At 39.7% G+C, this 11,934-nt stretch overlaps 1 long non-coding RNA gene across 2 annotated transcripts; it reads left to right on the top strand.

Moving 5' to 3' along the window:
• Positions 1 to 18: 18 nt before the first annotated feature.
• On the top strand, positions 19 to 11,601 carry LOC143439727 (uncharacterized). 2 transcript variants are annotated; one of them, XR_013107779.1, is made up of 3 exons: positions 19 to 203; positions 440 to 606; positions 9,085 to 11,601. It is a non-coding gene; the product is annotated as an uncharacterized LOC143439727 (long non-coding RNA). The 2 variants fall into 2 exon arrangements; XR_013107778.1 differs by having other exon boundaries at positions 19 to 606.
• The last annotated feature ends 333 nt before the right edge of the window (positions 11,602 to 11,934 follow it).

Here is an 11,934-nt window from a genome sequence, read left to right as displayed (position 1 = left end):
GTGACCGCCTCCGGACCGGCGCCGGGCGCGGCAGATGAAGGAAGTGGAGGCGGGGCGTTATCCTAAAATCCCCAGCGGGTTTTCTCTGCGCGTGCGCAGCCGTGAGATCCTGTTTCTGTCGCCAGCCAGTTAAAGCCGTGACTTGCTGCTGGCAGGGGTGGAGGTGGGCGTTGGTTTCTAAGGCTCTCGTACTTTCCGTTACTGTAGGTACCTAACCTCGCTGTCTGAAAGGGCTAGTAGTTTCTCTCTGTTTGCCTTTACTTGACATTATGTTAACTATGTTACAAAGTGAATGAAAAGGGGGTGAAAATAGTCGATGTTCTATGTACGGTAGCCAGGTCCTGGAAGAATCTACTTTGATAGAATTTTCCGACGTGAATAGCTTTTCTCTTCAGTAGTGCTTCTAAGACTAATAAAAGTACCTTCTCCTCCTCCCTAGACTCTTCTCTTGTGTTCCGGGTTGGCCTTACATTTCTTCCAGTGTATCTGAAATAACCTTGAAAACTAATTCTTCTGCCCCAGTCTCCAGAGTTCTGAGATTATCAACATGATTGTTACCACATTGTGGCAGAGACAGAGACAACATAGGGCTTTCTGGCTGCTTAGGTAAGCACTCTATTTTCTGAACTCTCTGTTCCCTCACCCTTTAAAATAGTGATTCTTCGCCAGTGGGTCGCAACCCCCTGGGCGTTGTTACAAAGGACCCTTGCTAAGAGTTGCCTAAGATCTTAGGAAATATCAGGTATTTACATCACGATTCATGACTGTACCAAAATTACTGTTCTGAAGTTTCAGCGGAGTAATTTTGTGGTTGGGGCTCTCCACAACATGAGGAACTGTACTAAAAGGTCCCAGCATTAGGAAGGTTTAGAACTATTCCTTTAAAACATGCTTTCCCCAATTATTTGTGGGTCCTATCTTGATGACGTAGAAAAATGAAAATAAAAATGAAGTCAATAAATGTAAAATATTATATTATCACAGTCAACAGTCCTAAAATTGGCTGGCATTAAAAAAAAATCCTTAAAAGGCGGGGAGAGGATGGAGGGTTTGTGGAGAGGAAACTGGGAAGGGGGATAGCTTTTGAAATGTCAATAAATAAAATAACCAATAAAAATGAAAAACAAATCCTCAAAAGACCTCAACTTCTGTGCTTTTCTGTGTGGACCATTATCAGTGTTTTGAATGGTGCCAGTCTATGAGCTTACTTTTAAGAAGCTTCAACGGACTATTATTTTGGAGGACGTAGCCATTTCTTTTAGAAGTTGAACATGCTCAACCTGTCCAGAGGTCTAGTATTTGGGCAAGTCTGTTACTCCTAAAAGGAATGGTGAGGTCAAAAATACTTTAAATTGACCCAAAACACAGTACTTCAGAGATCAGTTTAGATTTGTTCTCTGTTGGCCGAGAGTTAGGCGCTCTGTGATGTACCTATAAAATAGGGAAAAAAAAATAATGCCTGCCTTACGGGGCTTTTGCGACAGAACAGTACATATTCATGAGTGGTGCTTGGAATGTTGTTATCATATGTGTAAGGCATTGTAATTTCCCCTAGCAATTTTCTTAATTGCTGGATAACAAACGGATCCACAAAGGTTTAGTTAAATCACTTGGCCATGGGAAGCATTTTCTCCGCAGGTTTTCCCGAAGTTCCAATTTGTATTTCAGTTCTGCAGTGTGCAGAGATCCCCACACGGTGGCAGAAAATCGTTTGCAATCATGCCAAAGAGAGAGTGAGGTTTTTGTGGTCTTGAATCTCCTCGTTTTCGTAATGTAACATGAATACACTTGATTCCACGTTTGGTTCTGAGGAAGCTACTCTGCTCCGTTTTCCTTTCGGGAACTCTTTATACTCACTGTTGAAACATTAGAAACTATGGGTAAACTAAAAAGAGAATCATTATGAATGACAGCTTTCAGATTTGAATATACTTAAATTAATTGTGTGTCTTTCTAAAAATTAGTGAATGTAGTTTAATCAGATAATTAAGTTTATATGTTTGTTTGTTTAAAAACTTTTAATTTGTTTTTAGGACCTCATGCAAGCACTCTACCACTAAGTTACCTTCCTCTTTTGTCTTGGAAATATACCAGGAATTCCTTTTCATACTTATAACTGAATGTCATCACATTTATTTATTTATTTATTCATTTACTCACTCAATTCACAGTTTTAAAAGACAAGTCTAGTGTATCTCAGGCTAGCCTCCAACTTGCAGTGCAGCTGAGCCTGGCTTTGAACTCCTGACCTTCCTGCCTTTACTTCCCAAGTACACGAATTGCACACTGTGCTTAATTTTCAACATTATATTTGCTCCCAGTCTTTTATTTACCATTCAAGTAGTTCCATATTTAAAAACATTTCAAAAAATGTTCAAAAAATCAGAAAAATGGACTGCTAGTTTATTTTCAAATAATACACTAGATACATTTTCAAATAATATATTAGAAATATTTTTAACTTACATTTAACACCTTTAAACCAATGTATCTAAATATGCTAAATACTATTTCAATCCTGTGTTTACAAACTTTGGAGGCAATATTTAATAATTTTTAAAAGATTATTTTATGTGTATGACTGTTTGTCTGCATATATGTGTGTGTGCTGTGTGTTTGCCTATTTCCTGCAGAGACCAGAAGAGGGTATCAGAACCCCTGGAACATGAATTTTAGATGGTTGTGAGCTGCCATGTGGGTGCTGGGAACAGATTCCAGATTATCTGCAAGAAAGTAAGTTCTCTTAACTGCTGAGCCATCTCTCCAGCCCTGTGATCTTGGCATATGCTTTTTCTGTCCATTACCCCCTTTCTGCCTGGCTTTCTCTTTCACGGAAGCCTGAGTGAGTTATACTTCCCACTCTATGGTACTCAGCTTCTCGGATTGTTTTTTCAGCTTTGTGATTTTCTGTTCACACCATGAGTCCTTCCCTTAGGACACGTTATGAATCTGTTCTAAAAGGATGCATCATACTCCTTGAAATTGCTTTTGTGAGTGGGAAAAGGGCTGGAAAGATGGCTTGGTGCATAAGCACACATACTGCTTTTTTTCCCAGCAGCCAAGCCAAGGGCTCACATCCAACTGTAACTCCTCCTCTTCTAGCCTCCCTGCGTACCTGCACATACCCATATGTTCATACTCACACCCACACCCACACAATACACATAATTAAAAATAAGTAGTGTTTCTACACTGCCATCTTGGTGTGCTGAAAATCCTGACTGATGCTCTCAGGTATCAACAGTGCAAACACCAGACCATTCTCCATGCTCTCAGGTATCAAGAGAGGCAAACACCAGACCATTCTCCAAAGTCATTGTCTGGTCCCTAAGTTCACTGATTATTACGTTAGCAAATCTGAGGTCATTGATGATCACAGAGATAAGAAAATCAGTGTGAAGTTCACAGGCAGGTTAAACAAGTATAGAGGGATCAGCCCCAGAGCTGATGTGCAGCTCAAAGACTTAGGAAAATGGCAGACTAGTCTGGCCCCATCCTGTAGGTTTGGTTTTATTGTCAAGATGACCTTAGCTGGCCTCATGGGTCATGAAGAAGAAGAAGGAAAGTATACAGGAGAGAAAAACCATGGAGCTCTTTTTCTAAGGTTCTAAAATATACATAAAGTGCGACAAGAGAATTGTGGGGAGCCAACAGAAGGTGGCTATCATCCTTGCAGCCATCTTGAGCCATATACCCTGACAAGAGACTTGATTACAATAGCCTACAACAGCTGAGCACAGTCTGATAACATCTTGTTTTAGATACCCAGGATTTTCCCTTGGGTGTGAGAGACTTAAAGATGTGTGACTTAAGGGCATGACTTAGAGATCAGTTTTAGAGACAAGACCTAAGGGCATGACTTAAAGGCGTGACTTAGAAGTGAGACATAGACATAAAAGGCGAGAGGCGGACAGAAGAAATTATTAGACAGTAGGCACTTGAGACTTGAGACAGGTAACTTATTAAACACTTGTACTTGGGTGAGACTCGAGACTAGAACTTGGAACTGGAAACTTGGAACTTGGAGGCACTAGGGACTAGGAACTCAAGATTTGGGACTTGGACTAGGAAGGGAGACTGAAGAATAAACGGAATTGAATCACATTCTGTCCACACTCATGTCCATCCTCACTCTCTCTCTTGCTGAACCCCGACCCACGGACTGAAGCAGCTTGGGGCAGTGTGGGCTCTAACAATTTAGCCCCCAAGGCTTTTGGCAGTGCAGGTTCAAACATTGATAGAGCGGTCCCCAACATTTTGGCCTCAAAGTGGGAAAGTGCGGTTCTCAACAGAGAATACATCTTTTTTAAAAAGAATATAGTCACACAGCTTTCTCTGATATCCCTGTACAGCTTGCTTTGCATGTGGCAAAATCAGGGTTATCAATTAGAGGAAGAATGTTTCTCACGGAGACAGTTGTCTATAGAGTAGCCCTGGGAATTCCTTCTGGGCCAAGGGTAATAAGTGCACATGTGAGTGTGTCTGTGTGTGCGTTCCTGTCTCTGTGTGTGCATGTATGTGAATGCGTTTGTGTGTCTGTCATCTGTGTCTCTGTGTATTTGTCTCTGTATGTGCATGTGTGTATGAGTGTGATGGCATGTATCTGTGTATGTGTCCTTATGCATATGTGTGTGTGTACACGCATGCACTCAGCCTGAGGTGTCCTTTCTTAACCTCTACCTTATTTTTTTCCAGATTTGTTTGTGTGCGTGGGTATTTTCCATGCATTTAAGTCTGTGCACCGAGTGCATGCTTTAGAGGTCAGAAGAGAGTATTCGGTCCCCTGGAACCGAAGTAAAAGATGATTGTGAGCCATCATGTGAGCCAAATTTAGGGCCTCTTATGAGCAACGAGCACTCTTAATCAGTGAACCATCACTTCAATGTCAACTACTTGTTTCTGAGAAGAGGCCTCTCATTGGGACCTGAAACTCATGAATTGAGCTGGTCTAGTTGTCCAGTGAAGTCCAAGGCTCCTCTCAGCTCTGCTTTCCCAGCACTGGAGTTAGTTACAGTGAGTGCCTCCATGCCCAGCAGCTTACACGGCTGCTAGAGATTGCACTCTGGTCCTTGTGGCTTGGACACCAGGCACTTTACCAATGGAGCATTCATCTCCCAGATGACTGTTGCTTGTTTGCTCATCCACACACAGACACTTCTTTTGAAAAATTTCAGAAGTCATTCCCTCATTCCCCACCAATATCTTAGAAGTGAATGCAGTCCCTTTATTTCTAATAGAAGGGATGTCGTATTCTACTAACAAGGGCCCTCTGGAGGACTGGTTCTAACAGGAAGCAGTGTCTAGATTCATTCCTAGATGCTACTCAGTGTCACTCCTAGGCCTGTTCTTCACACTTGGGCCCAGAAAAGGCAAGAAACAATGAAAAATTATATTTGGAATAGTGCTAGAAATTGCTTGTATAATTCCCATTTCATGAAGCATAAGATGTATTTAATAAAAGAAGCATATAAATTCAAAATATACTAGCAGTTCCCTTACAAATTTGGAAAAAATACCCACAAAATACCCCTTTTTACATAGATTGAAGATATTTTTTGCTGGTGAAGCTGAGGATAAAAGTGGATATAATTATATATCCATTTTAATTATTCATAAAGTCAGCCAGAAATATATATATGTATATATACATTCATATATATTCACTTTATAAATCCAAAATGAAGCCCAGCCGTAGTTTTTTCTTGGAATGATGACTGCCTTCCATTCTATTGTGAACTTGTCAAAGAAATGGTTCTAGAGAGAATATGTGTACTCCTGTTTCAGAAAGTCAGATTGGACTATACATACCACCCTATGTGCCATTCTCTATCCCAGAGAGTACTGGAGAGAACCAGTAACACATTTTTAAAGAGACATTCCCATGTTTAGAGTTAGATTGTAGCTGTTCCTAGGGAATACTAGGCTTCTTTGTTATAGTATTTTAGTACACTGGGTTTTAAGAATTTGACTCCCTCGAGAATAGGTAGGTTGTGGTTTGAGGTTATACAAGTGTGAAAGTTCAAATTTGAACATGGTTATGGTTGTTGAATATGGGACAGATGGGTCTTTATCATTCAGTGAAGAAAGATTAACACTAGGTTATATTACCTATCACAACCAATAACGGGGCTAATCAGAGTTTATCTTTACATTTTTGGTAAGAGGTTTCTGAGAGTCTAAAAGAAAGGGGCTAGGAAGATGGAGCAGTGGGTAAAGTGTTTTCTGTGTCAATATGGAGACTGGAGTTTGGATCACTAGCTCCCAAGTAAATGCCAGGTGTGGTGGTCTGTACCTGTAACCTTAGAGCTGGGGGGATAGACGGCAGATCCTGGGGGTCTATACCTGTAACCTTAGAGCTGGGGGATAGACGGCAGATCCTGGGGCCTACTGGCTCCACAATGTAAGCCTCAGGTTCAATGAGAGACCATGCCTCAAAAAATAATGTGAAGAGCAATTCAAGAAGACATCCCAACATCTCTGACCTCCATGTGAGCACACATGGGTGAGCGAGTGGAGGTCGGTGTACATGCTGGTATAATCACACACACACACACACACACACACACACACACACACACACACACACACACATGGTGGGGGATAAAATGAAGAAGGGACAGATGCAAGTTTATCATATAAAATCCTAAGATGGCATGGTGGTGCAAGACTTTACTCCCAGCCTTCAGGAAGCAGAGGCAGGCAGATCTCTGTGAGTTTGATGTCAGCCTGGCCCATATAGCAAGTTCTAGGACAGCCAACGCTACACAGACAGATGGTGTCTCACAACAAACAAATAAGCAAGCAAATCCCAAGATATGATAAAATACAACAACTTACTATCATAGCCACTGTGTGGGCAGAGGTCTATTTAGTTGGAACTCATTTACACTGGCCCTTCACTTCAGAACAGTACCCAAGACCTCTTGTCCTAAACAGGAGTCACTGCAAAAATTAGAAAAAAAAATCACTACACCTAATAAGTATGAAGACATAGTATCACCACAACCAGTTCATTATTGAAATAATGATTAGCCTGAAGAAGAAGGTAGCCTGAACTCCTCTTAAACGTATGAAGTGTTGGTAGCACCATGAACATTAAAAAAAAAAAAAAAAAAAAGCAAATTAAAAGGGAAAAAACCTAGAAAAGACGTAGAGTTTGATCGACTGCTGATGCAAGAGTGATGATTTTAGCTGAGCTTTCTCAACTCTGGGTCTAGAAAGCATGAGAATTGATTAACTAAAGCTGACTGTTTGAAGATTGCTTATGGAATCCTCGCCCTGATCGACACAAACCTGCAATACTGTATTCACCAGAAGGCTTGTCTTCTTTAGAATGTGATCTACCTCTGCTTTGGGAAAACAAGTTCATTGCAAGGTACACAAGCAACTGCTGCACTGATTGGAGATTTTATTATATTTAGTCAAATAAAGCATTAACATGCTTTGTAGATTGAAGGGTAGAACATCAGATAATTCATTGCTGCAGTGAGTAAATGGCCTCTCCGTGTACTCCAAAAGATACTTTATGTCCCATATTAGTTACTTTCTGTTGCTGTGATAAAGCACCATGGCCAAAGAGACTGAAGGAAGAGAGAGCTTATTCTGGCTTATACTTCCAGAGGGAGAGTCTGGAATGGTGGGAGATGCATGACAGCCAGATCAGAGAGCTGAGAGAGCACATCTTCAAATACATTCAGAAAGCAAAGAGAGTTGACTGAATGTGGGGCTTGGCTGTAAACCCTCAAAGCCCATCACCAGTGACATACACCACATAAGAGATCCCAGAACAGCACCACCAAGTGACCAAGTGCTCACAGATGTGTGTCAGTGGAAGACATTCTCATCCAAAGCACCACACACCCTGAGAGTAATGCACTCAATAGAGAATCTAAGGTGGTATTTGTGTTGTAAAGTATGGGAGCTTGGCCTGTAACTTCAGTGCTAGGGCAACTCGAGGCAGAATTGTGGAATCAAGGCTATCGTGAGCTACACAGTGAGTTCTTGGCCAGCTGGTTCTATAGTGAGACTCTCAAAGAAAAACAAAACAGAACAAACAAGAAAATGGGATGTTACTAACAGTCTTCTCTATGCGTATGTGTGTATGTATGCATGTGGAGACAGAGGACAGCTTTGGGTGCCATTCCTCAGGAGCAGCCTACATGGTCATGGTCGTTGTTGGCGTGCTAGGCTGAATGGCAGTTGAGCCCTAAGGATCTCCTTGTCCCTACCTCTCAGTGCTGGGATTAATAGTGTCACCATACTCAGCCTTAACAACAAACAACCCAAACAACCACAACAAAAAAAGCATGGGCTTGGGGGCAGGGTGTCGAACAGATCCTTGTGCTTTCAACGCAAACATCTGACAAGCTGAAGTATCTCTCCAGTCCCCTAACAATTCTTTTTAATAACTTTTATTATAGCTCAGGAGGAAATATGAAAATTGTCATTTCCTTCATTTATATAGTTCTCTTATAATGAAGATAAACACTTTCTTCCAGTACAGTTTCTGAAGTATTTGTTTGAAAAAAAGGAAGAAAGATTTTTTGTTTCAGATAGAGACACAGATGTACATACACACTTATGGAATGGGAAGAGATGAAGCAACAGGTTTCCTCTGAACATTTAAAGCACCCTTGATTTCTAAAATTCTAGAGTTGGCCTTTAGGAAGTCACTCATGCATATACAGGACTGTCTGTCTGCTTTATATCTGTATGTAGCTTGTGTCTAGCTGGGAGCATGAGAGACTATGGAGGGGAGGGTTAAACCAACAAGATGATTAATGCCTGAAAATATTCTGTTAGTCTTTCCTTAATTAGTTTATGATACGGATCCACATTAAAACGCATTCTACTTTATAGAAGGGTTTTGTACATGGTTTTACAACCAAGTGGAAGGTGTTGGGGTGATAGAAGACATTTTGGACTTTATTTTGCTACCCTACATGGCACTGGGCAAATTATGTAATTCCCAATCACCTCTCATGTCCCTGTTATTTAATGAGGTCCTAATGATTTGTTTTTCATCTACTCTGGCATTTTGTCAAAGGCAGAATAATGATATTTTCTCTCTCTTTTTTTTTTTAGGAATTAAAAAATGCTATATAGATGTTCAAGTATAAACATCTGAAAAAAAATCACATCTTGTATGTCTATTTTTTCATCTTTTCCTGGACCCTTGGGGCTCTTAGAGTCTGAAGCACCAATCAAAGAACATACACACACTGGACCTAGGTCCCCCGACACCCATCTAGCAGATACTCAGCTTGACCTTCATGTGGGTCCTGAACAACTGGAGTGGGGCTATCCCCAAAACTGCTTCCTGTACATGGGGTATGTTCTAATAGCTAGGCTGCCTTGTCTGGACTCAGAGGAGAAAGGGTGAGGACATGGGGGAAGGATTGTGGGAAGGGGTGACCGGGATGGGGCCAGTGAGCCAGGATGTAAAGTGAGTAGGTTAAAAAAATTAAATTAAATTAAAAAATATGGTATAAGGAACAAACAATCCAAATTAATATATACTTCCATGTCGCATGAAAAGGAAGATGCCTTAATCGGAATGTTTATGTCATATTTGGGGTTTGCAGGTTTGTTCAATGTACTTGACAAAGCTATGGACACAGAGTCAGGAAACATCCTTTAGACATCCAATCTGATGATGGAAGTCATAGATTCTCCCCATTCCTTTCCCTGTCTCCATCCCTTTAGACCAGGGGGCAGGCAGTAGCCATGAAGAACCAGATATTCTCAGTGAGTCTCAAAGGGCTCTTAGTCCTTGAACTTGTCATTTATGTTTAAGGACCATTCTGAAAATGGGGAGTCCCTTCGAAGTTTGGTTTATAAGACTATTTCTTACAGTTGCACCTCAGTGCTGAAATGACTCGAAATATACCTTTTTCACTTTAATTATTTTTGCTTAGTTTGATTATTAAAACCATCCTGTAGTAAATGTACTTCCATTCTATGTATTCTGCTATGTGGTTTTTAAAGTATTAATTAAAATGTTTATATTTTTTAGGTTCTACAAAGTAACATTTCCAAAGGTGTTCCAGGGCCTCCCAAATAAGGGATCTTTTGGTTAAATTAATAAATCAATCTAAAATTACACTTCTTATTTCAATTTATTTTAGAAAACAGAACAGCACAGGCTGTGATACTGATTGCCCATCTTCTCCCACACACTCATAAATTGGTTTGGTGTTTAATTTTTGAGCTAGGAAAGAATAATTCATTTTTATCTTCATTTAATTTTAATAGTCAAGGAGTAGCCTATAGAGATGGAATAAATTTAATCCTTCTGCAATTAGTGTCAAATTAATTCACTCTGGACTCGAATAACTGAAGACATACAGACCCTCCCACAGGCTGACAGACACCTTTATCAGGTTTAATGTTTTATGTAAATGACCCCACTTGAATAGCTTGTCCTGTTTTTTCCCTCCTCCTTCCTAGTCCCTGCTAATTGTTTTAAAATAAACTTTCAGTATTCTCTCAGGACTAGACTGTTCAATGGGTTCACTGTGGGGCCCCACAAAGATAGTGCCTTCTGCTGTTGGCTTCACATCTTTGGATTGAGAAATTCAATTTCCTCATTCTAATAAGTTTCCAACCACATAACTTTGGTGGGATGCTCCAGTGAAGATGATGTGGCCAGACCTCATGAGGATTGAAGCGGTCAGGCTGTGCCTTGTGTGCAGTGAGCAGATCAGATTATTTTAAGCAGTCATTTATCTCGCACAACACAGTCCATCTGGATCATCCCCGATTCCTTACCCAGAGATGACTTTTCTGCGCAGGAATGTTTTTTCCCTCCTAGTACAAAAGACTACCAAGAAGGCCAGCATCCAAGATGTTTCCTCTCCTCTAAAATCAACAGTCGGGGTCATATAGCTAATATCTGTATTTGTTTTATAATTAGCCAACTTGATAATGTGAAGAATATAACAGTCAACTAAAGCTCTCCTAATTTCCATCAGCTGTATGCAAATGCATGCTGGTGATCACTAAAAATGACCTGAGATTTTTAAAAAGATAACTTAGTTATCTCTTGTCAGGTCACTATTTAATGTTGCTTTCTATATTTGCTGTGATAAGCATTTAAATCTGTATATTGGTTGATAAATCATTGTTTAGGAGTGCCTAAAGGGTTCAGTAAATGGTATGAAATTGCCACACTGTAATAAATGGTTATTTGATAATGAATGAAATTGTTTGAAAAAATTGTTAAAATGTCAAGTTTAAACATATATATCATTACTCAAAAGGAAGGCAAACATGGAAGCCACAGTGACATCATAAATATACTCCAATAAATGCATTTATTTATACCAGGCCAGTTATAGGTACTTTGTATAAATGTGTACAAATTGATATATGAAGTTAATTTCAATCTGTAAAAGTAATTGCATTGGTTTAACTTATTTAACTCTCCTTACAATAATATTTATTGCGGCAAAAGAGGTAAAGAAATAAATGATGATAAATAGGTAAAATACATAGGCAATGGGAATTGTTTTACAGTTTAATTATACTGTCACATAAAATTATCACACAAGTATACTAACCTGACAGCAAAGATACATTAAAACTCTATTATCCAATGCACTGAACAGTTTTTGTTGTTGTTGGTATTCATTTCATTTGCACATTTAAAATTATTTTATTTCTTCTACAAGCCTAAATTGTCTAAACCATGTCAAAAAATAAAAGACTAAATTGGGAAGAAAAAATATTTTGCAAAATGAAATAATAGTCATTGGGTCAATGTTTTAAAGTTAGGTGTTCAGTCTAGGAACTGGTCAACAGCTCACATTTCCCCCCATAGATAAAACACTGGATGGAGGTAAACTCAGAAGTGCACAGAGGAAAAGTTAATTGAGTTGTTGTATTTGGGCAGCGCTTACAAAATACATCAGTTAGCAGCTGTCTATCTCAAAT

The sequence above is a fragment of the Arvicanthis niloticus genome, chromosome 27 (genome assembly GCF_011762505.2).
Source record: "Arvicanthis niloticus isolate mArvNil1 chromosome 27, mArvNil1.pat.X, whole genome shotgun sequence".
Lineage (NCBI taxonomy): Eukaryota > Metazoa > Chordata > Mammalia > Rodentia > Muridae > Arvicanthis > Arvicanthis niloticus.
Note: the sequence above shows the minus strand (reverse complement) of the source record. Positions and strands in the feature narration are given on the sequence as shown.